A 23,962-nucleotide genomic window follows, 5' to 3' on the forward strand; every position below is an offset into this window, starting at 1 on the left:
CTTAGTATGTATTTATTGTAATTTTTACCAGTTGAGTCCCTGATCCACATTCACGTTTATCCACATAGTACTGCCACTTTTAGTAATACTTAGATTTCTTTCATGGACATCAAATACTTTCTATTTCTATTGCTACCTATTAACTGCAATTAAGTATTCCAAACTTAAGTCCACTAACTGAAAAAGTATTCCAAAACAACAATGACTGTTTCTTTAGGATACATGTTTAAATGAAAATAAACAATGTTCCTGTTGTTCAGTCACTAAGTCGTGTCCAACGCTTTGCGACCTCATGGACTGCAGCATGGAGGCTTCCCCGTCCTTCACTATCTCCCACTTATGTCCATTGAGTCAATGATGCCATACAGAAATAACACTGACATTTTAGGAAGAAGGTTTAGATACTATACAAACAACATTTCCCTTCATATCATACATAATGTTTAAAAGAGCTAACCAAAGGTTAATCACATGAAACATTTTCCAATTAACAGAATAAATAAAACTTTGAAAATATTATATAAGAGCTATCACAATGGGCTCTTAAATACATTAAGGACTTCATGAGAATTGCCATAATAATGAAGTCTTTTGATTAGCAACATTATTTTTTAGTTTAAACATTAAGAGGAACCCTTATAAAGTGCTTAAACTTGAAAATTTCCCAAGGTCACTGTTCATCATAATGTAACGTTTGGTGGAAAATTCAGAGATTTTTTGTTTTGTTTTTAAATATCTTAAAATACTTTAAAAAACTCTCGTAACTCATCTCCCTGCTTTTAATATGGCCCCACTCAGTTCTTCCTCCATACAACTGCCAGTGATCTTGTGAAATCAAAAGGCTACCAGTCAGATGATTTCTAAAAAAAGAAGTCTAACAGCAAAAGAATAAAAAAATAAAAAAAATCCTGGACAGCAAATAAAATACCTTTAGGGAAAATTTGGTTTTATATACAGTCTTCAACATAAAAGTACCAGAGTATCTTTGATGTTTAAATATTAGTTACAGGGGAAAAAAAAGAAAAACAATAGTGGTGTTTGGAACCATTTCAGTTTTTTGTAGCAGCAACTGGGAATAAAGCTCAGGGTACACACAAAACTAAAAGAAACAAAGAAAGTTGTTTTCTTTGGAGGGACTAGTAGCTGGAAATGACAAAAAATAATGAGGCAAGGTACTTAAGGTCAAGCTCAGCTGTATTTTTCTTGAAAATTCCATAGCTTCTAAAGAAAGTTTTAATGTACACAGCGTAATTTTAATTGAGGAGTGTTCATATTTGCATATGAGCTCAATCTTAGGTAGCTGTTCACTCTGTGTGCACAGCTTTTAATGACGGAATGTCACCAAGGAATATGCTGTCGGGTTTTTGCTTGGCAGCTATTTGGTCTCAAAACATTGGCACATATATCACATATATTGTCTTTGAATTATGAAAATTCAGATATGTTTGGAGTTAGTGCACACAGAAAAGTTAGGTGGGAGAAAAACATGACGTTTCTTCCCACCTGTATGACCAACAGAATATTTGTAATGTCTGGCCTGCAGTTAAAAAACATTTAAATACCACTGGCAACTACATATATATATAAATTAATAGGGAAGGAATGACATTCCTCAGAGAGAAAAATCTACAGAAAGGAATTCAGGAGGCCTGGCAGTACTTCAGCCCTAGTACCCCAGTACTTCAGCAGTACTTCAGTACAGTGCCCAGTACTTCCCATGGCACTGGCAGGGTGCTCAGGTACCCCTGGACATCAAATGAGGGTGGAAAATCCTGTACTTGTTGGACTGATTCACTAAATTTCACTGTTATAGGTACTGAGAAGTCTCCATTTAATAACAAATACCCATATGTCTATTTTTATTTCTATAGCAAAGAAACTATAAAATCAGGCATAAAAATGTGAAATTTGTATTAGATTGCCTAATCCTAATGAGACTTGTTTCTATTATTGATCCAATACATTTTTATTAGTCAGATACTATAAGGAAGGCAATATGTGAAAGACTATGGAGGACATAAAAAAGAGCTTTAGTCTTTATCCCACAAGGAGCTTAAGATTTTACAGGAAAAGCAAGGCCTGTATAACTAACCCAGAAGACGCATTAAGAGAGGTACACACTGATACAGGAGTCTGGAGGAGAGAGGGCTTGTTCAGGTTGCTGTGATTATGAGAGCTTCCTAAAGCATTTGAGCCTGAGAGTTTGGGTAGGACTTCAATTGGTAAAGATGACAGTCACTGGCCAAGGGGGACAATCTGAGAGATGAAGTCAGAAGCTTTGCTTGGGGCAAAGTTCGTAGTCTCTATTGGTTGGAGAAGAAGCAACATGTCAAAAAAAGAGTGAGGATAAGTCTGAGAAGCAGATCTAGATGGTGGCCAGCCCTGATTATTTGCTGAGCTAAGGAATTTGTGCTTTACTCAGGAATTAGCCTTATGTGCAGATGAGCGATGTGTTGAAAGGATGGTGAGAGCAGAGTGTGGAGGGGTCTGGACAACTGCAACAGAATTAGAGCAATGTGGGCCAGAAACAGGAGAGAGGAAGGATCGGGCTTAACAAAATATCACTATCCATTCTGCCTAGAGCCCATGGTGTCTTTAACATTCTCTTAACAATTTGGAAATTTTCTTTCCCCTTGTTTCCATTAAGTTTCCCTTTCAGATTCACTTCCTTTACCATCTTTCTTTTCCATTCAGGTTTTTCACTCTCTGTGGCCTACTTAGCTAGTGTCTAATTTTTTCCATTGGGAGGAAAAACAGTCAAATAGGAACCACTCTCGTTTGAACTTTTCAGTGGGAAATGAAATGAAGTATAAGGCAGGTTGTACAGTAGCCACTCAATGGAAGGCCTCAAGGGGCTACACTGACATTTTTTTCTAGCAGACTGCCCTATTCCAGGGCCACACTGGCAGCAAGATCAAATTCCACTGAAGACCTCAAATGGGAGCATAGAACTTTCCACTCATTTTTTTCAATAAAAAATAAAACTTAAAACTGAATTACTGATCAGGGGCTTGGGGATCAGCTCTCAGGACCACCCACAGTCACATCCAAAGGGAGAATTCCTGAGTCGACAGATTACAGAGGAAAGAAAAACAAAATGAAATCTAGGATAACAGGGTACACCAAGGAAGAGAAAGAGGAGGGCTGTTAAGAAAAACCTTTAAATGATATCTGAAATATAAATGAAAGTACTAGATACTTTTCTGTGAACTTTATTTCACTATTCATTTAAAAATTGTTATCAAGATGCTTTCTACCTAGTCAGAAATTGAAAATTTGTCTTGAGTCATTTGCATACTTTTTATACTTTATAGTAATTTATTGTACAGTAATATGCAATGTTCCAAAAAGAAACTGAAAATCTAAATAATATAAACGTATTTCTCCAATATATTTTATTCTTGACAGAAATTTTAGTTCTCAAAAAGTTATGTGAAATGCAAGTGAAAGAAACTACTGAATATATGCTTGTAGTAAATATATAGTTATTAATATATATTAATATATACAAAAGCTTAAGCATCATATTTGTTTTTTTAACTTCTAAACTCATATCTATATCCCAAGAGCCTAGTGCACAGTAGGCACTGAATAAAATATCTGTTGAATAAAAAATCAGGATTTTTGAAAAATAACCAAAATAACCTAAAGGAGATATCAAAAAATTTTAGTGGTGATATTTGGGCATAAAATATCATAAAATGAGAATCAAAATATTCAGAAACAATTTCTATTTTGAGTGACCTTTCAATATTGATTTATAGATTTGCTTTATGTGGATAACAATACTAGATTAAGTTACACATCAATGAAATCCCTAAAATCTGTAATTCAGACACTGCAACATGATACTAAAGCATAAAGAAGACCCTAAATGATATATACCAGGTAAGCATGACAAATGAAAATTAAGTTAAATATGAACAAATTCTTGTCTATCCAAAATAACATCTAAAAAGCTACAGATCAAATTAAATAGATCAAAGCTAGATTGCTTGTTTAGAATGCATAAGTGGAACTGACAGTACATTTCACATCAATAAACTAACATGAAAACAAAATGAAATATGTTGCTCATTATTGCTTTTTTAAGGCAGCTGAATTTCAGGATGTTCAGAGTATCTGAAATAATGCTAGAAAATATCTAGATAGTTGCTAATCCTTGGTGTCACTCTGATTCAATATTAGAACTCTTAGGACTCTATATCTCCTTTTTATATTTATAGAGCACAACCTAAAAGAATGATAAGGTAGAAATAAAGTGATTTGAATTATTTTCTAGTGGACAACTTGGATTCTTTGATGCAGTGTATTTTGGAAGAAAGAGGAGAAAGAAAAAGATTTTCAAATCAACCTTCCAGGGGGTGATATAATGGTCACTGTCATCACGCAAGTATCAATGAGACAAAAGATGAGAGCTTACATGCAGGTTTTCTCTCAAGACTGTTTGAATTACATGAAAGCTACAAATTCTGTGCAACTGCATAAAGCAACCTTTTACAGGAGAAGGGAAACCTGGCACACTCAAACAATGGTTAGAATGAAAATTGTACCTGGAGAGTAATCTTTCTATAAAAAAATCTAAGCTTCAGATACTCACTGGGCTCATCAATTCTAAATAGGAATTTATCTTGATAGAATAATTATAGACATGTGCAAAGATTTACCTAGATGTATGTTTATTCCAGCACTGTTTTAATAATGAAAATATGGCATTACTAGGACATTAGTCAAATAAAATATAGCAAAAACAATAATAGCTATCAGTTATTAGACACATACTTTGGGCTTTCCTGGTGGCTCAAACAGTAAAGAATCTGCCTGCAATGCAGGAGACCTGGGTTCGAACCCTGGGTCAGAAGAGCCTCTAGAGAAGGGAATGGCGACTCACTCCAGTATTCTTGCCTGGAGAATTCCATGGACAGAGAAGCCTGGCGGGCTACAAATCCATGGGGTTGCAAAGAGCTAGAATGATGACTGAGAGACCAACACTCACTTTTTCTTTCACTTCCACGTATCAAGCAGTGGGCTAAGTGCTTTTTATATATGCTCTTATTTATTCCTTAAAATAATCTTAGGTGGGAGATACTTTTATTTTATGAATGAAAAAGCAAGCTGAGCTACAGAGAGGCCACAGTGCTCAAGAGGGCAAGGTGTAAGATTTGAACTGAAGTGTGCTTACTAAGAATCTCTCTTCTTAATCATACTTATACTATAGAATTCTCTGAAACTATTGAAAAAAAAAATCACAGCATGAAAAAAACATGAACAGTTTTACTTAGCCAAAGATTAACCAGAAAAAAATCGCATTACAAAAAGATATGTGCAATATATACTCCATTTTCGTAAAATGAACAAAAAGTATACATGTCTATTCCTAAAGGGAGAAAAATGGCTAGAAAATATACCAGAATGTTAATAGTGGTTATCTTGGGGATATGACTTTCCTTTTTATGTGTGTGTTTTGTGTGCTTTTATGTACTTTCCAAATTTCACACTATAAATATGTATTACTTTGCAATCAGATAAAACTTAATGTTATTAAAATCAAAAAAGTTCAACAGAAAGCATACAGAGCCTTCAAGTAAAAAGAAATTAGACATTTCTATTTTAAAAACTTAAAATCAGCTTCCTGCATGAAGTCTCCCCACCTGTCCTGATCAGTGTCGCAGATTTCCCATTTGCTCTGCTGGCATTCTGCTGAAAGGAAGACATGAGACTCAGTTCATTTCCGAGGCCTCCATCACTGCTCTTCACACAAGGTCTGGCTTTCTGTATTACTTACTCATATGATTCCTGGGGCAGTTAAATGAAATTATTTGAGGGTTTTTTTCCCCCTAAGGCAAAAGGTTCTTCCCCCCAGTTTAGCAAATATTTTCAGGATTCACATCTACTAAATGCTCACCATAAGTCAACTAACTGTACTGCACGTGGTGGTGGTTTACTCGCGAAGTCGTGTCTGCCTGTTTTGCGACCCCATGGACTGTAGCCCGCTAGGCTCCCCTGTCCATGGGATTTCCCAGGCAGGAGTACTGGAGGGACTTGCCATTTCCTTCTCCAGGGAATCTTGCTGACCCAGGTGCTGAACCCATGTCTCCCGCATAGGCAGGCAGCTTCTTTCCCACTGAGCCACCAGGGAAGCCCGCATGGTGGAGACAGAGACGAATGAGATGCACACTGAAACCCTCACAGTGTAGTGGGAGAGGTTCAACAAGAAGCAGCATAGTGTAAAGTTTACGAGAGGAAGAAGAACATTGTAGGACTCTAGAGGAACTATGCTTGCGTGCTTGCGTGTGTGCTAAGTTGCTTCAGTCGTGTCTGACTCTTTGCGACCCCATGGACTGCAGCCCATCAGGCTCCTCTGTCCATGGGATTCTCCAGCCAAGAATACAGAAGTGGGTTGCCACACCCTCCTCCAGGGGACCTTCCCGACCCAGGTCAAACTCTTGACTCATGTCTCTTGCACTGGCAAGTGGGTTCTTTACTACTAGCGCCACCTGGGAAGCCTTATTATGCTTGGAGAAGTTAAAACATGTGACCAGAGATTGATATATTTTACTTATCCAAGGAAATAACATGAAAAAAGATACTGGAATAGAATAAAAGATATTTTTGTTATTTCTCATAAACAAAAGCAGGTGACAGCCAAACGTGGATTGGTTTTTCCTGGACAAAATTCATGTCTAAAAAACCCACACTGATTCCATTATGAACAAGTCATAAAAGTAGCAAACTATAGCTTTTGAGATGGGAATACCAGACCACTTAACCTGCCTCTTGAGAAACCTGTATGCAGGACAGGAAGCAACAGTTAGAACTGGACATGGAACAACAGACTGGCTCCAAATAGGAAAAGGAGTACGTCAAGGCTGTATATTGTCACCCTGCTTATTTAACTTCAATGCAGAGTAAATCATGAGAAATGCTGGACTGGAAGAAGCACAAGCTGGAATCAAGATTCCTGGGAGAAATATCAATCACCTCAGATATGCAGATGACACCACCCTTATGGCAGAAAGTGAAGAGGAGCTAAAAAGCCTCTTGATGAAAGTGAAAGAGAGTGAAAAAGGTGGCTTAAAGCTCAACATTCAGAAAAAGAAGATCATGGCATCCGGTCCCATCACTTCATGGGAAATAGATGGGGAAACAGTGGAAAGAGTGGCAGACTTTATTTTTGGGGGCTCCAGAATCACTGCAGATGGTGACTGCAGCCATGAAATTAAAAGATGCTTACTCCTTGGAAGAAAAGTTATGACCAACCTAGATAGTATATTCAAAAGCAGAGATATTACTTTGCCAACAAAGGTCCGTCTAGTCAAGGCTATGGTTTTTCCAGTGGTCATGTAAGGATGTGAGAGTTGGACTGTGAAGAAAGCTGAGTGCTGAAGAATTGATGCGTTTGAACTGTGGTGTTGGAGAAGACTCTTGAGGGTCCCTTGGACTGCAAGGAGATCCAACAAGTGCATTCTGAAGGAGATCAACCCTGGGATTTCTTTGGAAGGAATGATGCTAAAGCTGAAGCTCCAGTACTTTGGACACCTCATGCAAAGAGTTGACTCATAGGAAAAGACTGATGCTGGGAGAGACTGGGGGCAGGAGGAGAAGGGGACGACCCAGGATGAGATGGCTGGATGGCATCATGGACTCGATTGACTTGAGTCTGAGTGAACTCCGGGAGATGGTGATGGACAGGGAGGCCTGGCGTGCTGGGATTCATGGGGTCACAAAGAGTCAGACATGACTGAGCAACTGAACTGAACTGAACTGAATAGCTTTAAGTAGGGAAAATCATTAGACCATTCAGGTATGACCTAAATCAAATCCCTTATGATTATACAGTGGAAGTGAGAAATAGATTTAAGGGACTAGATCTGATAGATAGAATGCCTGATGAACTATGGACAGAGGTTCATGACATTGTACATGAGACAGGGATCAAGACCATCCTGATGAAAAAGAAATGCAAAAAAGCAAAATGGCTGTCTGAGGAGACCTTACAAATAGCTGTGAAAAGAAGAGAAGTGAAAAGTAAAGGAGAAAAGGAAAGATATAAGCATCTGAATGCAGAGTTCCAAAGAATAGCAAGAATAGATAAGAAAGCCTCCCTCAGCGATCAATGCAAAGAAATAAAGACAACAGAATGGGAAAGACTAGAGATCTCTTCAAGAAAATTAGAGATACCAAGGGAACATTTCATGCTAAGATGGGCTCGATAAAGGACAGAAACGGTATGCACCTAACAGAAGCAGAAGATATTAAGAAGAGGTGGCAAGAATACACAGAAGAACTGTACAAAAAAGAGCTTCACAACCCAGATAATCATGATGGTGAGATCACTCATCTAGAGCCAGACATCCTGGAATGTGAGGACAAGTGGGCCTTAGGAAGGATCATTACAAACAAAGCTAGTGGAGGTGATGGAATTCCAGTTGAGCTACTTCAAATCCTGAAAGATGATGCTGTGAAAGTGCTGCACTCAATATGCCAGCAAATTTGGAAAACTCAGCAGTGGACACAGGACTGGAAAAGGTCAGTTTTCATTCCAATCCCAAAGAAAGGCAATGCAAAAGAATGCTCAAACTACCACACAATCGCACTCCTCTCACACGCTAGTAAAGTAATGCTCAAAATTCTCCAAGCCAGGCTTCAGCAATACGTGAACCGTGAACTTCCTGGTTCAAGCTGGTTTTAGAAAAGGCAGAGGAACCAGAGATCAAATTGCCAACATCTGCTGGATCACGGAAAAAGCAAGAGAGTTCCAGAAAAACATCTATTTCTGCTTTACTGACTATGCCAAAGCCTTCGACTGTGTGGATCACAGTAAAATGGAAAAGTCTGAAAGAGATGGGCATACCAGACCACCTGACCTGCCTCTTGAGAAACCTGTATGCAGGTCAGGAAGCAACAGTTAGAACTGGACATGGAACAACAAGCTGGTTCCAAATAGGAAACAGAGTATGTCAAGGCTGTATATTGTCACCCTGCTTATTTAACTTACATGCAGAGTACATCATGAGAAACGCTGGGCTAGAAGAAGCACAAGCTGGAATCAAGATTCCTGGGAGAAATATCAATAACCTCAAATATGCAGATGACACCACCCTTATGGCAGAAAGTGAAGAGGAACTCAAAAGCCTCTTGATGAAAGTGAAAGTGGAGAGTGAAAAAGTTGGCTTAAAGCTCAACATTCAGAAAAAGAAGATCATGGCATCTGGTCCCATCACTTCATGGGAAATAGATGGGGAAACAGTAGAAACAGTGTCAGACTTTATTTTGGGGGGCTCCAAAATCACTGCAGATGGTGATTGCAGCCATGAAATTAAAAGACGCTTACTCCTTGGAAGAAAAGTTATGACCAACCTAGACAGCATATTCAAAAGCAGAGACATTACTTTGCCAACAAAGGTCCATCTAGTCAAGGCTATGGTTTTTCCAGTGGTCATGTATGGATGTGAGAGTTGGACTGTGATGAAAGCTGAGTGCTGAAGAAGTGATGCTTTTGAGCTGTGGTGTTGGAGAAGACTCTTGAGAGTCCCTTGGACTGCAAGGTGATCCAACCAGTCCATCCTAAAGGAGACCAGTCCTGGGTGTTCATTGGAAGGACTGATGCTAAAGCTGAAACTCCAATACTTTGGCCACCTCACGCGAAGAGTTGCCTCATTGGAAAAGACTCTGATGCTGGGAGGGATTGGGGGCAGGAGGAGAAGGGGACAACAGAGGATGAGATGGCTGGATGGCATCACCGACTCAATGGACATGAGTTTGAGTGAACTCCGGGGGTTGGTGATGGACACGGAGGCCTGGCGTGCTGGGATTCATGGGGCCGCAAAGAGTCGGACACGACTGAGCGACTGAACTGAACTGAACTGACAGCTTTAAATCTTTGTGCAAACAACTTACTGTCAATATAATGTGGAAAATTAACTTTATATTATGAACTCATTGGCTTAGATTCTTCTAATAGATTCTAATCGACCATAACCCAGATAGATCCCATAACCCATGGGATTTTGATCCTGGAAAGGAAAGAGTCAAACTGGAACAAAAGTCATTGTTTCAGGTCAGATCTTGCTCTCAAAGCAGCCATGTGTGCAGATTCTTGGGGATGAAGAGAGGTGAGAGTTAGGGAGAGGACCTGCCTAAGAGAGGATGGTACAGAAAGGGAGGCTGAAGAGGCAATGAACTCTTACATCAGAACCTGCCACTTATTTTCAGAGCACCAGTCATCAATGAACACCAGAGAGTGAAGCATTAAAGGTACTGAAACATAGTAACTGATAGTCATTTGGCTGTTTGAAATTATGCTATTCACTATCTGGCTGGTCTTTTTATATATATTCAGAAATAGTAGCTACCAGGAAACAACAGATTCTAGCAGCACCCCAGTGTTTATTTTTATGAATGGTTATCACAAGGCAAACACTGATGAAGGAAAATCAGGAAAAAATAAACAAAAAAACAGTTGCGTGAATGAAGCAAACTGTAGCTTTGCATGATTTTTGACAATTCACAATAACAAAGAAGCATGGGAGGATGTAGAAACTTTCATCTGTGTATAGCTGAGAATATTAGGAAATGCCAGCTGGAAAATGGGAAGTAGAAAAGGAGTTGACTTTATTATCTGCCCTTGAAGCTGGAGAATAAAAATCACCATTCCACAAATAATATAGTATAACAAAGGGCAATCCATAATATGATATAGTCATTAATAAATAGTAAAAAAGGACATAAAAATAAGCCATGAGACCTTTGAAAAGATACTGCAAAGCAAAGGAAAAAGCATATGACTGACATTTACATACTAGAGAGAAAAATAAATTAAAAAAAAAAAGAAAAAGTCAGGTGAAGAGTACTGGTACTTTCATATATTATCTACAAAACTATGATGCTTAATGAGTATTGCTTGCTAAAAAGCTACCTAAATAGAAATTATCTGAATTAGAGAAAAATAATTCACTTCACAAATTTTTTTTTTCAAAAAGATTTAAGGAGCAAATTTTCTCATTAGTTAAAATACAATGCTATGTAAACTTTTGGGGAACCTATTAATCGTGAAATCAGATATAAGCGTATACAGTTTAAAAAGAAAGCATGAAATGATATATAGGCTTGTTTTAAAAAGGTCATTTCAACATTACACATATCTGTTGTTTTCACGTTTCTAAAGCGCATGGGCTTCCCTATATTTAAATGACATACAACTGAAAAAACAGGAGCTGTGATACTAATAGCTGCCTTAAGTCTAGAACTGTGTGATAGTCTTTGAGGCTATTCATCCTTAATGCTACCATAAGGGGCTGCAAAGTGAAAATTCAGACAAATTTTACATGTATGCTTGTGTGTCTATACAGAAAAGGGTGGTCTGTCTATAAAATATGAAATAATTTACACTTAAAAATTAAATAAAATAAATACAAACAATACTTGCTTAATTGAGTGACACTAACAGTCAGAAGATTTTGGTGCTGGGTAGACACACTTGACAGAATGATAGTGAATGGCTGTCATGCTCATGGCTGAACCCAGCTCCTCAGTGGAAGAGATAAGGGTAAGTTGGATCGAAAGAATAAAGAATACTTTAGGTAAGCTGAGAAACAGAAGCCAATAAGGTAAACTGGAGACACTGTTTGATAGTCATTCAGACTTGGATAAATGTTCTGAGCTTGTGAGCCAGATTGTCAGTTCTTGTTTGCTTGAAAATCAATTTTGACTAAATACAAATATAAACCATGGAGGAAATCTAACAAAAGTTTGAATAAAATTGTTCTTTTAAATTTTCTTTTAAAATGTTCATTCATCATTTAGCAAAATTTAGTTGAATGTAAAATAGAAGACATGCCAACATGTGTCCTAAGAAAAGATCAGGTAGTTCTATGCAATCTGTAACTTATTTTCAGTGATCATGGCCATTTAGACAATTAAAATTGTTATGCCTAATTTTTAATTAGAAAAAAAAGAAGTCAACAGATGGGATATAAAAGACATCCAAAAGTTTTACAGTTATTTATTTTCATTTAACTAAACTGTCTTGCCATACTAAGAAAACATTTTTGTAAAGGTTAAATAAAGTATTTCATGGCAACCGCTGCTTCTTAGTGCCTGTATAACAAGAAACATGAGCCAGCCAAAGTTGTGCAAGTTGGTTTTCTTTCCCAGTAAGGGAATGTGGTATCTAAGACCTTGTCCTAACTCATTTTATCCCCAAGTGTAAGTCAAGCAAGTCAAATATGAACTAATGCCTGAAGGGAAGTCCCTGACTCCAAAAGTATGGATTATTTCACATTTATCTTAAAATCTGCTCTCAGAGTTCTTAAAATTCACTAACTTGGCAAGTCAGGAATTATCATGAGAAATGAAATAATTTCATAACTATGAAGTCATCCAACATTCCATGCATCTGACACTCATTGGGCTTGGCCATGTCTTGGGCATTATTCTGACCTTTAGATAATAAGCTCTTCAATATCCTGCTCAGCATGGAAATAATTAAAAAGTGCCACAGTATAATAGGTATGCCATTGTCTTTAACAGAGTTAATGCTTTTGTTACACAGGCTTGTGGTAATAGGTTATGATTAACCGCAATCACATTCTGAATGCTGAAATCTTTATAACATTCTTAATCAGTATTTCCCATTACTTACAAATGGCAAAATACCATGCTTTAATGGTCCAGCTGCATTCCCTTTCTCCAAGCACTCTGTATTAAAATTCACATTTAAAATTAGTTCAGTCAAGGACCTTTATGTTTAGACATCAAGAATTCACATTTGCAGAGCACTAGCTTGTGAAAAGCCTTTGAGTGTCTCGTAAAAAGCTTAAGGGATCCTCAGGACATTTTTCTCCAAAGCTATATTTCAATATCGAAAATTTATTGCCAGAGAAGGGATGGTGAGACCATTAGCAGCACCAGCAGTCACTCCTCTGGGTGCTCCACAGTTGAAATAATCCCCAGTTGTGCCCTTTTGTGCAGGCTTGTAGAAAACTCTAGAAATCAGTCCTGGGACTGGATAAAGTGTCTTATCACAAACTATCTTTGCTACTTTCTTGTGGAAGACTTTATAAGTCTTAACAAGGTCACACTGCAAACCATTTTTACATAGTGATTTTGAAATATACAGGGAAAAAAAAAAGACCCCAAACTTCTTCCTCTCCTTTAAATAGAGTAAATGTATTTACCAACAGAAGACGAAGAAATTCCAAACACCTCTATCCACTAGATATTTAATGACCAAAACTGCCAGGGTCCCATTTACTCGTGACTTCAACAAGGCACTATAACCTTCCTCAGAGGACATAAGTTTCTTGGAACCTCTCAGGAAACGGAAAATATTTGACGAGAGAAAGGTGAAGAGACAGAGTCTACAAGTCTTACTATTTTGCTGTTTCAATGACTGCTTAGAACTAAAATAAAAAAGCAGTTGATGGTGACTGGATAGTAGGTCCCGGGTACTCAAATGGAGTTAGTGTTTACAGAATATTTTGGATCAAAATCCTTGCCAGATGGTCCCAAGAACTGTTTACCTCACTGTTGATTTTAGCTATCTTAATGTCAGCAACAATAAAAAGAAGCTTGTTACTGCCACTGGGGAGCAAAGGCACACAGTCCTTCCACCCCAAACGGAACTGCTCGTTGTGGACAGCTGTGTGCTACGCAACAGTAAGGGCGATAATGTAGTTTCCGGGAATCTATTTCCATGATTAGAGAAAGAGAAAATATAAGGCAAATTTAACTTGAAATAACGTCTACTTTAAATCAATACTATTTTGTAACTGTACAACATACTTTCAGCTTATGATAAATAATACAATTTTTTCAGAGTTAAACAAAAGCAGGCAGAGTTGGATGTGCACGTGGACCTGAAAGCTGGTCTCCTTTGAAGTATACAGCTAGTCCTCTCCTGCAGCATCTCCCTGTTTCATAACAGTTCCCATCAGAGGCCACTGGGAGGCCAAGGGGGCAGAGGTGGCAGAGACGAGCAGCTACTCTTGATTACGAGTCCAGTTACACAGACAGCATACAAAACCATGTATTTTAAGCTCAGAGGACCTCTTTTTGTGTGTCTGTACAACACAAAGAAAAACATCCAATATGACCCATACTGTTTACAGTGGTCATATTGTTAAAATAAGCTTTTAAATCTATATTCTTGAGAAATGTCAGATGTTATGAGAAATCTGAACATTTTTACTCAGTGTACACTTATCAAATGCCAATTATGAGCCGGATACAGGATTAGATATTGTGGAAAATCATGTTTTAAAACGCCTCCCACTTTCCTTCCCTCTTTTCACTTTAAGCAAATACCCACTACAACCACGTCAACATTTACAGTCAACCTCAGTTCTCTCTCCTGTCTCAAAGTAGAAGGAGGCTTTTGTGCTAAGTTAAAAATGGTCCCCAATTCTCTCAGCAGCTCACATCAAGAGGTTACGATCTTGCTTCTTATCCTCTGGATCTGGCCTCACTTTGTGACTTGCTCCACCTAGCAGAAGGTGGGCAGCAGATTCTATGAGGGTTCTGAGCTTAGGCTCAATAGGTTTTGCAGTCTTTGCTCTTGTTCTCCTGTCTAGGCGAGACTCCTGGAAGGATCACATGGAAGAGAACCCTGGCCAGTGGTCTGCCAAGTGCCAAATGTGTGGGCAGGGCCATTATGGACCACTCAGCCGCAGCTGGCCGACCAGGTGACTGCAGCCTCATGAGTGAGCCCAGCTGAGACTAGGAGAAGACCCTCTTAACTAAGTGCACCTAGATTTCTGACCAACACACTTATGAGCTAATAAAACTTTAAAATAGAAGTTTTGGGGTGGTTTGTAAATAGCAGTGGATAACTGGGATAATTCCACCCTGGGTCCATTCTTCTACCTGTAATCTGGATGCATTCTTCTTCTCTTCTTCTGGGACCTTATGCCATTAATCACTCTTCCTGTCTTCTGCATCATCAACCTATCTGCTATTTACTCCTTTTCACATATGAACATGCCTAGTTCAGTTCAGTTCAGTCACGTCCAACTCTGTGTGACATGAACCATGAACCACAGCACACCAGGCCTCCCTGTACATCACCAACTCCCAGAGTCCACCCAAACACATGTCCATTGAGTCGGTGATGCCATCCAACCATCTCATCCTCTGTCGACCCCTTCTCCTTCTGCCCTCAATCTTTCCCAGAATCATGGTCTTTTCAAGTGAGTCAGCTCTTTGCATCAGGTGGCCAAAGTACTGGTGTTTCAGCTTCAGCATCAGTCCTTCCAATGAACATTCACGACTGATCTCCTTTATGATGGACTGGTTGGATCTCCTTGCAGTCCAGGGGACTCTCAAGAGTCTTCTCCAACACCACAGTTCAAAAGCATCAATTCTCTGGGGCTCAGCTTTCTTCACAGTTCAACTCTCACATCCATACATGACCACTGGAAAAACCACAGCCTTGACTAGATGGACCTTTGTTGGCAAAGTAATGTCTCAGCTTTTTAATATGCTATCTAGGTTGGTCATAACTTTCCTTCCAAGGAGTACAAGTCTTTTTATTTCATGGCTGCAGTCACCATCTGCAGTGATTTTGGAGCCCCCCAAAAATAAAGTCTGCCACTGTTCCCACTGTTTCCCCATCTATTTCCCATGAAGTGATGGGACCAGATGCCATGATCTTAGCTTTCTGAATGTTGAGCTTTAATTCAACTTTTTCACACTCTACTTTCACTTTCCTCAAGAGGCTTCTTAGTTTCTCTTCATTTTCTGCCATAAGGGTGGTGTCATCTGCATATTGGAGGTTATTGATATTTCTCCAGGCAATCTTGATTCCAGCTTGTGCTTCATCCAGCCCAGCGTTTCTCATGATGTACTCTGCATAGAAGTTAAATAAGCAGGGTGACAACATACAGCCTTGACGTACTCCTTTTCTTTTTGGAACCAGTCTGTTGTTCCATGTCCAGTTCTGTTGCTTCCTGACCTGCATACAGGTTTCTCAAGAGGCAGGTCAGGTGGTCTGGTAGTCCCATCTCTTTCAGAATTTTCCACAGTTTATTGTGATCCACACAGTCAAAAACCCTCACCTGACCCTTCAGCTTTCTTGAGCTAACACCCAATCAGGATTTTTTTTTAAAATCATGCTCATTTTCCCCACTTTCTCACCTCCCATTCACTTTTCAACCCACTCAATCTGATTTCTATTACTATCTAGCCACAGAAAACTCTTTCCTTGGGCTATCAATGAACTCCCCATTGCCCATACAGTGGTCTCTTCAGTTATTGCTTCACTCAGATCTCCTTAGGGCAATCTGAAGAAGAGAGGTGGGCGGAAAAAGAAGATTCAAACAAAATGAACAAAACTGCAGGGACTTGAGATGACTGGGGTTCCAGCTAATGCCTTGACTACACGAATCTTGACTTGTCAGAGAATCTGAGCTAGAATCACCCAGGTAAACTACTCCTGAAATTTTTGGCTAATGAAACTGAGAAATAATGTTTTGTTTACTTAAGTTGTGGGCTAGTTGTTAAACAGCAGTCTGTAATAATACAGGGTATGGTATGTGTACGTGGGTGCGACTATAACAGAAGCCTACGATGTACGTGTGTGGGTGCTTTGGAGCAAGAAGTGGGCAGAAACCAGAAAAACTTGGAAGTATTAGTGTCTGGGTGTGGATTTCTTTCAAATGCCTGTTTGGAGTTCTCTGAGCTTCCCGGGTCTGTAAATTTCTGTCTTTCACTAAGTCTGGGACATTTTATGAGATTATTTCTTAATGGTGGGGGGAGCCCTATTCTCTCTCCTGTCGTTCTTTGATTACAGTTATTCATATATTAGACCTTTTGACTGGATGGATTTCTACTGATCCATCTTCAACTGAGGTGTCAGCTGGGCTGAATTATTTTTTTTTAATTTGTTTTTAATTGGAGGATAATTGCTTTACAATGTCGTGTTGGTTTCTGCCACACAACAAGGGCTGCATTCTTATCTAGAGGCTTGACTTGGGAAGAATCCTCTTCCAAGCTCACTTGGGTAGCTGGCAGAATTTATTCCCTGGTGCCTATATGAGGGGGCTTCCTAGGTGGCGCTAAGGGTAAAGAACCCGCCTGCTAATGCAGGAGATGTAAGAGACCTAAGTTTGATCCCTGGGTCAGAAGATTCCCCTGGAGGAGGGCATGGCAACCTACTCCAGTATCCTTGCCTGGAGAATCCCATGCACAGAGGACCCTGGCAGGCTACGGTCCATACGGTCACATAGAATCAGACATGACTGAAGTGACTTAGCACGCACGCATGCATGCCTGTCTATGAGGAGGCATGTGAGGAGGGTTCTGACTTAATGACTGGCACTGGCAGCCACCTGTACATCTCCGTGGCTTCTCACACCTCCCTGCCCCATGGCCCTCTTCATAGGCAGCTATAACATGGTAATTTGCTTCTTTCAGGCCAGCAGGAATGTATGTTATCTATCTCTCTCTCCTGACAAAAGGGTCCATTTCCTCTTTTAGGGCTTTTATCTGATTAAATCAGGCCATCTAGAATTGCCCTGTTTTGATTAACTAAAAGACAACTAACAGATATAGAGAACTAGTGATCACCAGTGGGTAAAGGAAAGGGGGAAAGGACTCGATAGGAGTAGGGGGCTAGGAAGTACAAACTACTGTGTAAAAAATAAATAAGCAACAAGGATATATTGTATAGCATAGGAAATATAGTCAACTCAATATTCTGTAATAACAAAATGAAGTCTAATCTATAAAAATTTTGAATCACTATGTTGTATGCCTGAAACATATATTGTAAATCAACTATTTACTTCAATTAAAAAAGAATGTTAAAAATCAAACTAATTTAGGAATTAATTATACCTGTAAAATCCCTTTTGTGTTGCCACAGTGGCTTTAAAGTATATGCATCATAATTTTAACCTCTGGGTCATCTTGACATTGGCATCTGTTAATCATCTCTCCCTTGAAATTGAATAATTCTTTTTTTTTTTTTTTAGCTTTTTTGAGACTTGTCAAGTAATTTTGGGTCATAGTGTGGACACTATAAATGCTCTGTGGTAAAGACTGAATTCTCTCATAATTCTTCCAGAGTGTTAATATTTCTAATAAGTAATTAACCAGTTTAGACTCAAAGTAGTGGTAAAGAACCCGCTTGCCTGTTTAACACAGGTTAGACGTACACACACAGGTTTGATACCTGTGTTGGGAAGATCCCCTGAAGGAGGGCATGACAATCCACTCCAGTATTCTCGCCTGGAGAATCCCATCAACAGAGGAGCCTGGCAGGCTGCAGTCCATAGGGCTGCACAGAATTGGATATGACTGATGCGACTTGGCACAGCAGAAAAACTCTTAAACCTGGGTGAGTGGCAGTGCAGACTAATTCAGTTCTTTAAGGCTTGCGTACAATCTGCTTTCAGTCTGGCCCATGCATGTGTGCTTCAGCAGGAAGCAGTTAGGTGGGCCACATTTAAACATATTTCCCTATTCTCTGGATTTCCCTTTCCAAGATTTTCTCTTCACCCTCTAGTGACCTTGGCTGCCTGAGTTCTTTCACCTGGTACCTTGCGCCAGAAAGACAGTGGGCCCCCCTTGCACGGCTACAACTGTAGTTGACCTCAAACCAAAGCCACAACAAATGGGTGAATCACTGTGCAGTTTACTGGCTCAAAGATCCCATTCCCCTCCAAAATCTGTCTGCCTCTGTTCATCTCTAGAGGTAGATGTTTTGTGTTTTGCTCAGAATTTATAGCTGTCATTCACAGGAAGATCAGTCTGTTAGGTATTTATACCAGTCTCTGACTTCTGCTCTGTCTTGGCTCAGTTACTGTAATCTCTCACTCCTGGGTTATGCAGTGGTGTCCACACAACCACATGCATTCTCAGCCTCCTCTAGACTGTTTACACAACTGCAGGACAGGAACCTTTCAAAAATGCAACTGTGACCCTGTGATGATTCTACTTAAAACCCTTCGGTAGACAAAAGCTGCCTGTCACATACAGGTATATCTCCTCAAAATGCTCTTCAGAACATAACTCCTCCAAATAGCAGTGCTCTGGAGGTGGGTCATACTTGTTTGTGAGAAAGTATTGCTAAATATTCAGGAATCTAGTGAGCTGGTTGTTAAATCATTGGTAGCCTAAAATCCGGAGAAGGCAATGGTACCCCACTCCAGTACTCATGCCTGGAAAATCCCATGGATGGAAGAGCCTGGTAGGCTGCAGTCCATGGGGTCACGAAGAGTTGGACACAACTGAGCGACTTCACTGTCATTTTTCACTTTCATGCATTGGAGAAGGCAATGGTACCCCACTCCAGTGTTCTTGCCTGGAGAATCCCAGGGACGGGGGAGCCTGGTGGGCTGCCGTCTATGGGGTCGCACAGAGTCGGACACGACTGAAGTGACTTAGCAGCAGCAGCAGCAGCCTAAAATCAGCTATGGCGGGAGTCTTTACACCATGAAAGCTGACCAACTCTACAAAGTAGTTTTCTCATCACCATCAAAGAGCCAGTTTCCTAGCACACATCTCCTCAGCAAGGCCTGCAGTTTTAATGCCTGTGTTTATTCTGAACAAAACCTGAATTCCCTTGAAGCTGACAAGCTGCCTGCCTGTCCGTCCGTCCCCTGGTTCTGCCTCATGTGCACAGCATACAAGGGCCCTCAGGGCCTTCACTGACTTTACGGTCTTGCAATTCCACACATGTACTCTACATTGTAGTCAAATCAGTCGAGTGCTACCTTGCCATGTTCTTTCTTGCCTCTGTGGCTTTCACACACGTTGGTTCCTTTACTTGGGAACACACCCCTTTCCCACCCCACTTCACTGACCTAGCACTTACTGAAACATGAAAATTCAATATAAATATGACTTCTACCAGGAAGCCTTGGCAGATTTCCCTCCTCATGTTAGGAAACATTTCCTTTGAGTCTCCGTTAAGACCTTGTCCATATTCAGAGGCAAGTGATTTTACTTTCTGGTCCTCTTGCTTTTCTTCCTATGGCTGGTATTTTAACTCAGTTACCCATCATGTCTCCCTGTCTGCAACTACTGCCACAAAATCCTCATAGATAATGATCATGTCTTTGTTTCCTTTCTGACTCCCTCATCAGACAACATGTTTCTTAGAAGAATGTACACATTTACAAACACACAACAGGTCATATCAATGGGATATAATAAGCATCTAGATGGAAATAATGAGTCAGGTCTTAGATGCCAGATAATTTGGGTATATTTAATAGATGATGGTTGTAAAGACTTTTGGACAAGAAAGTATCAAAACATCATTTAGGAAACTTATTTGAATTGTAGTTTGCAAAGCAGACTGATGTGGGGCAAAGATGTAACTAAGGGAATAACTGAAAAACACTATTTCAATAGTTCACAGAGAACCATTCTTGAGATAGTATTATACTTGCCACTGTTCTAATTAGCTTTTGAAATTCCTCTGTCTATATAAATATTTTCAGAGTTTTTATTCTTTCTGACTTAATAATCTGTATTCATTTTAGTGAGAAGTATATAAAAATGTAATACATTGGAAAAAAAATCACCTTAAAAAATATAACATTCAGAGGCAACATTTTGACATATCTCGTTTCAGTATTTTTCTATGCATTTATACTTAAATGGTTAAGATCATATGGTATGTACAGAGTTTTATATTTTGCTTTTCTGACTGATATGATAAGCTCCAATACTTTGGCCACCTGATGCAAAGAGTTGACCCACTGGAAAAGACCCTGATGCTGGGAAAGATTGAGGGCAGGAGGAGAAGGGGATGACAGAGGACTAGATGGGTGGATGGCATCACCGACTCAATGGACATGAGTTTGAGAAAGCTCCGGGAGATACTGAAGGACAGGGAGGCCTGGTGTGCTGCAGTCCACGGGGTCGCAAAGAGTCATCAATATGGCTGAGCGACTGAACAATGATATGGTAGCACTCTGCCTTCCTACGTAAGAATGTAAAGGTCCCATAATAGTTCATCTCATAGGTATGCCAGACTTCTCTTACCTATTTCTTTAAAATGGAGCTTTTTGATTTTTAAAATTTGATAGTATGAATAAAATTGATAAACATTTTTGTGTATACACCTTTGTATTAATTTGGACTGCTCCCTGAGAGTTGATCACTAGTAAGAGAATTACTAGGTCAAAGGCTATAATCATTTTAATAGCTATGATGCTTCTTATCAAATTGCTTTCTAGAAAGGAAATATCAATCCCATTTGTACCTTCTGGGTGTAAAAATGTCTGTTCATTTGCCCTTTCTAACAAACTCTCATATGCATACCATGTGCCATATAATAGCAGAGGCCAACACTTGAAAATTTATCAGTGAGAACAGTTTGCCAACATAGAACATTCACCTGCCTCCCTCGTTCAGTTCAGTTGCTCAATCATGTCCAACTCTTTGCAACCCCATGGACTGCAGCACACCAGGCCTCCCTGTCCATCACCAACTGCCGGAGCTCGCTCAAACTAATGTCCATCAAGCCGGTGATGACATCCAGCCATCTCATCCTCTGTCACCCCCTTCTTCTCCTGCCCTCAATCTTTCCCAGCCTCCCTAAGTCTGATTTTAAATTTTTAAAATTGTGACAGTTGCAACAAGAATGTGCTCATTCTTTAGATATATGTGTACAGATACATTATATAAAGGGATATGGAGAGAGTGGTAACTGAGTAAGAAATTACAATCTAATAAAACTGACAACTGACTGGAATTTGAAAGGTCAGGGCGAGGTCAGGATGAAAGGTTTAGGGCGAGGTCAGGATGAAAGGTCAGGGCAAGGTCAGGCATGTCAGGACATGTCCCGGCAGAGGGCGCTGCAGACAAGCCCCGGAGACGGGCCGGCAACCAAGCCGACCAATCAGGAGCCGACACGAAGCCCTCGCCATCCAATCAGGAGCTGACACGGAGCCCTTGGACACCAATCACCGCTGAGCCCGCGTTTTCTTCCTTATATGGGAGGCCCGGCCCGGGATATAAAACCCTTCCCCACCCTCACAGACTCCGCAGACTCCTTCCCCCCCCCCCCCCCCACAGACTCCCTTTGCTTCGCAGACCCCCACCTCGCTTCCTTGCTTACCCGCCCGCCCGCCCGCCCAATAAAAGGCCCTGTTCAACGGTCCATAGGGGTGGCTCTTTCTTCCCGCTGCGTTTCTTACAGGATTACCATAAGATAGCTAGACACTCAAAAACCCATTACTTTTTCTTTAGACAAGAGGAAAAATGATCAGATCTCACTTTTAAATATATTCACATCTGAGGAAAGAACAGCAGAGCTTTCTGTCTATATGGGCGAGAACAAGAACAATACAAATATTTTACTATTATGTGGTATGCTGCAGTCTACGGGGTCTCAGAGCTGGACACGACTTAGGGACTCAACAATAACAACACTGTTATGTGGTAAGCACAGGTTGATTTTATGTGTTCGATTTAATACATTACCTGTCATTTCATAATTTCTGAAACATGTCACCAAGTTCTCAAGTGATGGGAATATCATTTAGAGCAGAGCAAAGACAATTTTCTGTCAAATCTTTAGTCTACTGAATTTTGTCAACTGAGGGATCTGAAAGCAGGGGTTGACAAATTAGGCACGACCTCTGGGTCATTTGGTGCGCTGCCTATTTCTATAAAGCCAGTGAGTTAGGAGTGTCTTTAACATTTTCAGATAATTGGAAAAAAAGAAAAATACTACTTTGTGATGTGTGCAAATTATTGGAATTCAAATTTTCTTTTCTATAAATAAAGTTTTATTGGCACACAGTCAAACTCATTTGTTATGGCTGCTTTTGTGCAAAGCTAAATGGCTATGAGAGAGGCTCTAAGGCCCTGAAAGCCTAAAACAGTCACTGTCTGGCCCTACTCAGAAAAGTCTGCCAAACTCTGCCTGAAACTAATGCCTGATTTATGTTTTCTTTCCTAAATCTGATTACTTTGATGACTATTTCCCAGATGCTCTGCCACTCTTCCAAACTGACTCTTGTTGCCTTTCTCATTTTTAACTATCTGCCATTTTCACAAGCTGATAAAACTTCCTATTACATCCATTTGGAGCAATCTTTTATTTTCTATAGCTCTGTCTGAAGCCTATTTTCACCTTGACTGATGGTTTGGTTACCAAATTAAGTCATTGGTAGTTGGAATTCTGCAAACCTTAAAAAAAAAAAAAAAAAAGAAAGCACAATCTATAAATTGTGCGTGTTTCAAGGGTAAAGCAAATGTAATTCTTTACATAAAGCTAGAGGCATTCTTGTTTCAAGCAGTTTAATTAGCCAACAGTGCTCTCTCTTAACCAGAACAGAAAGTTAACTTGAACAGCCTACACAAAAATCCTACTATGATGGACGTGTCACTATATCCAGTTTGGTTAAATTAAACAGAGCTCCTCTTGACTCAGCTGCACAGACTGTCCATATTCTGGGGAAAGATTCCATAAACTCACACATACAGTCCTTAGATTCAATTCCATATACTGTGAAGCACTTCTCTGTAGACCATTCCTTTGCTGGTTACTGTTCTTGTCCAACTGAAGTAAAGTCTCCTGGAGTGGGATATTTAAGGTGGCATATATGGCTGTGCAGCAGAATATATTCAGTTATCCCCTAGGAAATTGTTTTGTTCTTTCTTTGTTTGTTTAGGCAAGCAAATGTTGTAGGATAGCCAACATTTTCAAGTGATTCTGCCTCAGAGTGTGTGTTAGAAACTATAGGGAGAGTTTACAACTTTTCAACTTTAAAACGGTTTTTCAGCTTTGGATTTCTGGAGTTGGTTGTGTCCATGTTTTCCCTTATCCTTTTGGGACTTACTGTTGTTAGCAACCTCCTGTGTGGTTCTAAGACATGCTGACCTCTTTGAAACCTTTCCAGGTGTCATTGCTACTTTCTTGATCTCTGCAATATAAGCTACATTGTTTAGTGGAGTTAAGTTCTCTGAACTTTAGAAATCCTCCCTGAGACTATGAATTGAC

General features: G+C 39.7%; 1 protein-coding gene across 4 annotated transcripts in view; it reads right to left on the reverse strand.

Annotated features, from left to right (window-relative positions):
* The window catches only part of VPS13B (vacuolar protein sorting 13 homolog B), a 787,290-nt gene that overhangs the window by 68,064 nt on the left and 695,264 nt on the right, over positions 1-23,962 (reverse strand). The window lies entirely within an intron of this gene.

The sequence above is a fragment of the Ovis canadensis genome, chromosome 9 (genome assembly GCF_042477335.2).
Source record: "Ovis canadensis isolate MfBH-ARS-UI-01 breed Bighorn chromosome 9, ARS-UI_OviCan_v2, whole genome shotgun sequence".
NCBI lineage: Eukaryota > Metazoa > Chordata > Mammalia > Artiodactyla > Bovidae > Ovis > Ovis canadensis.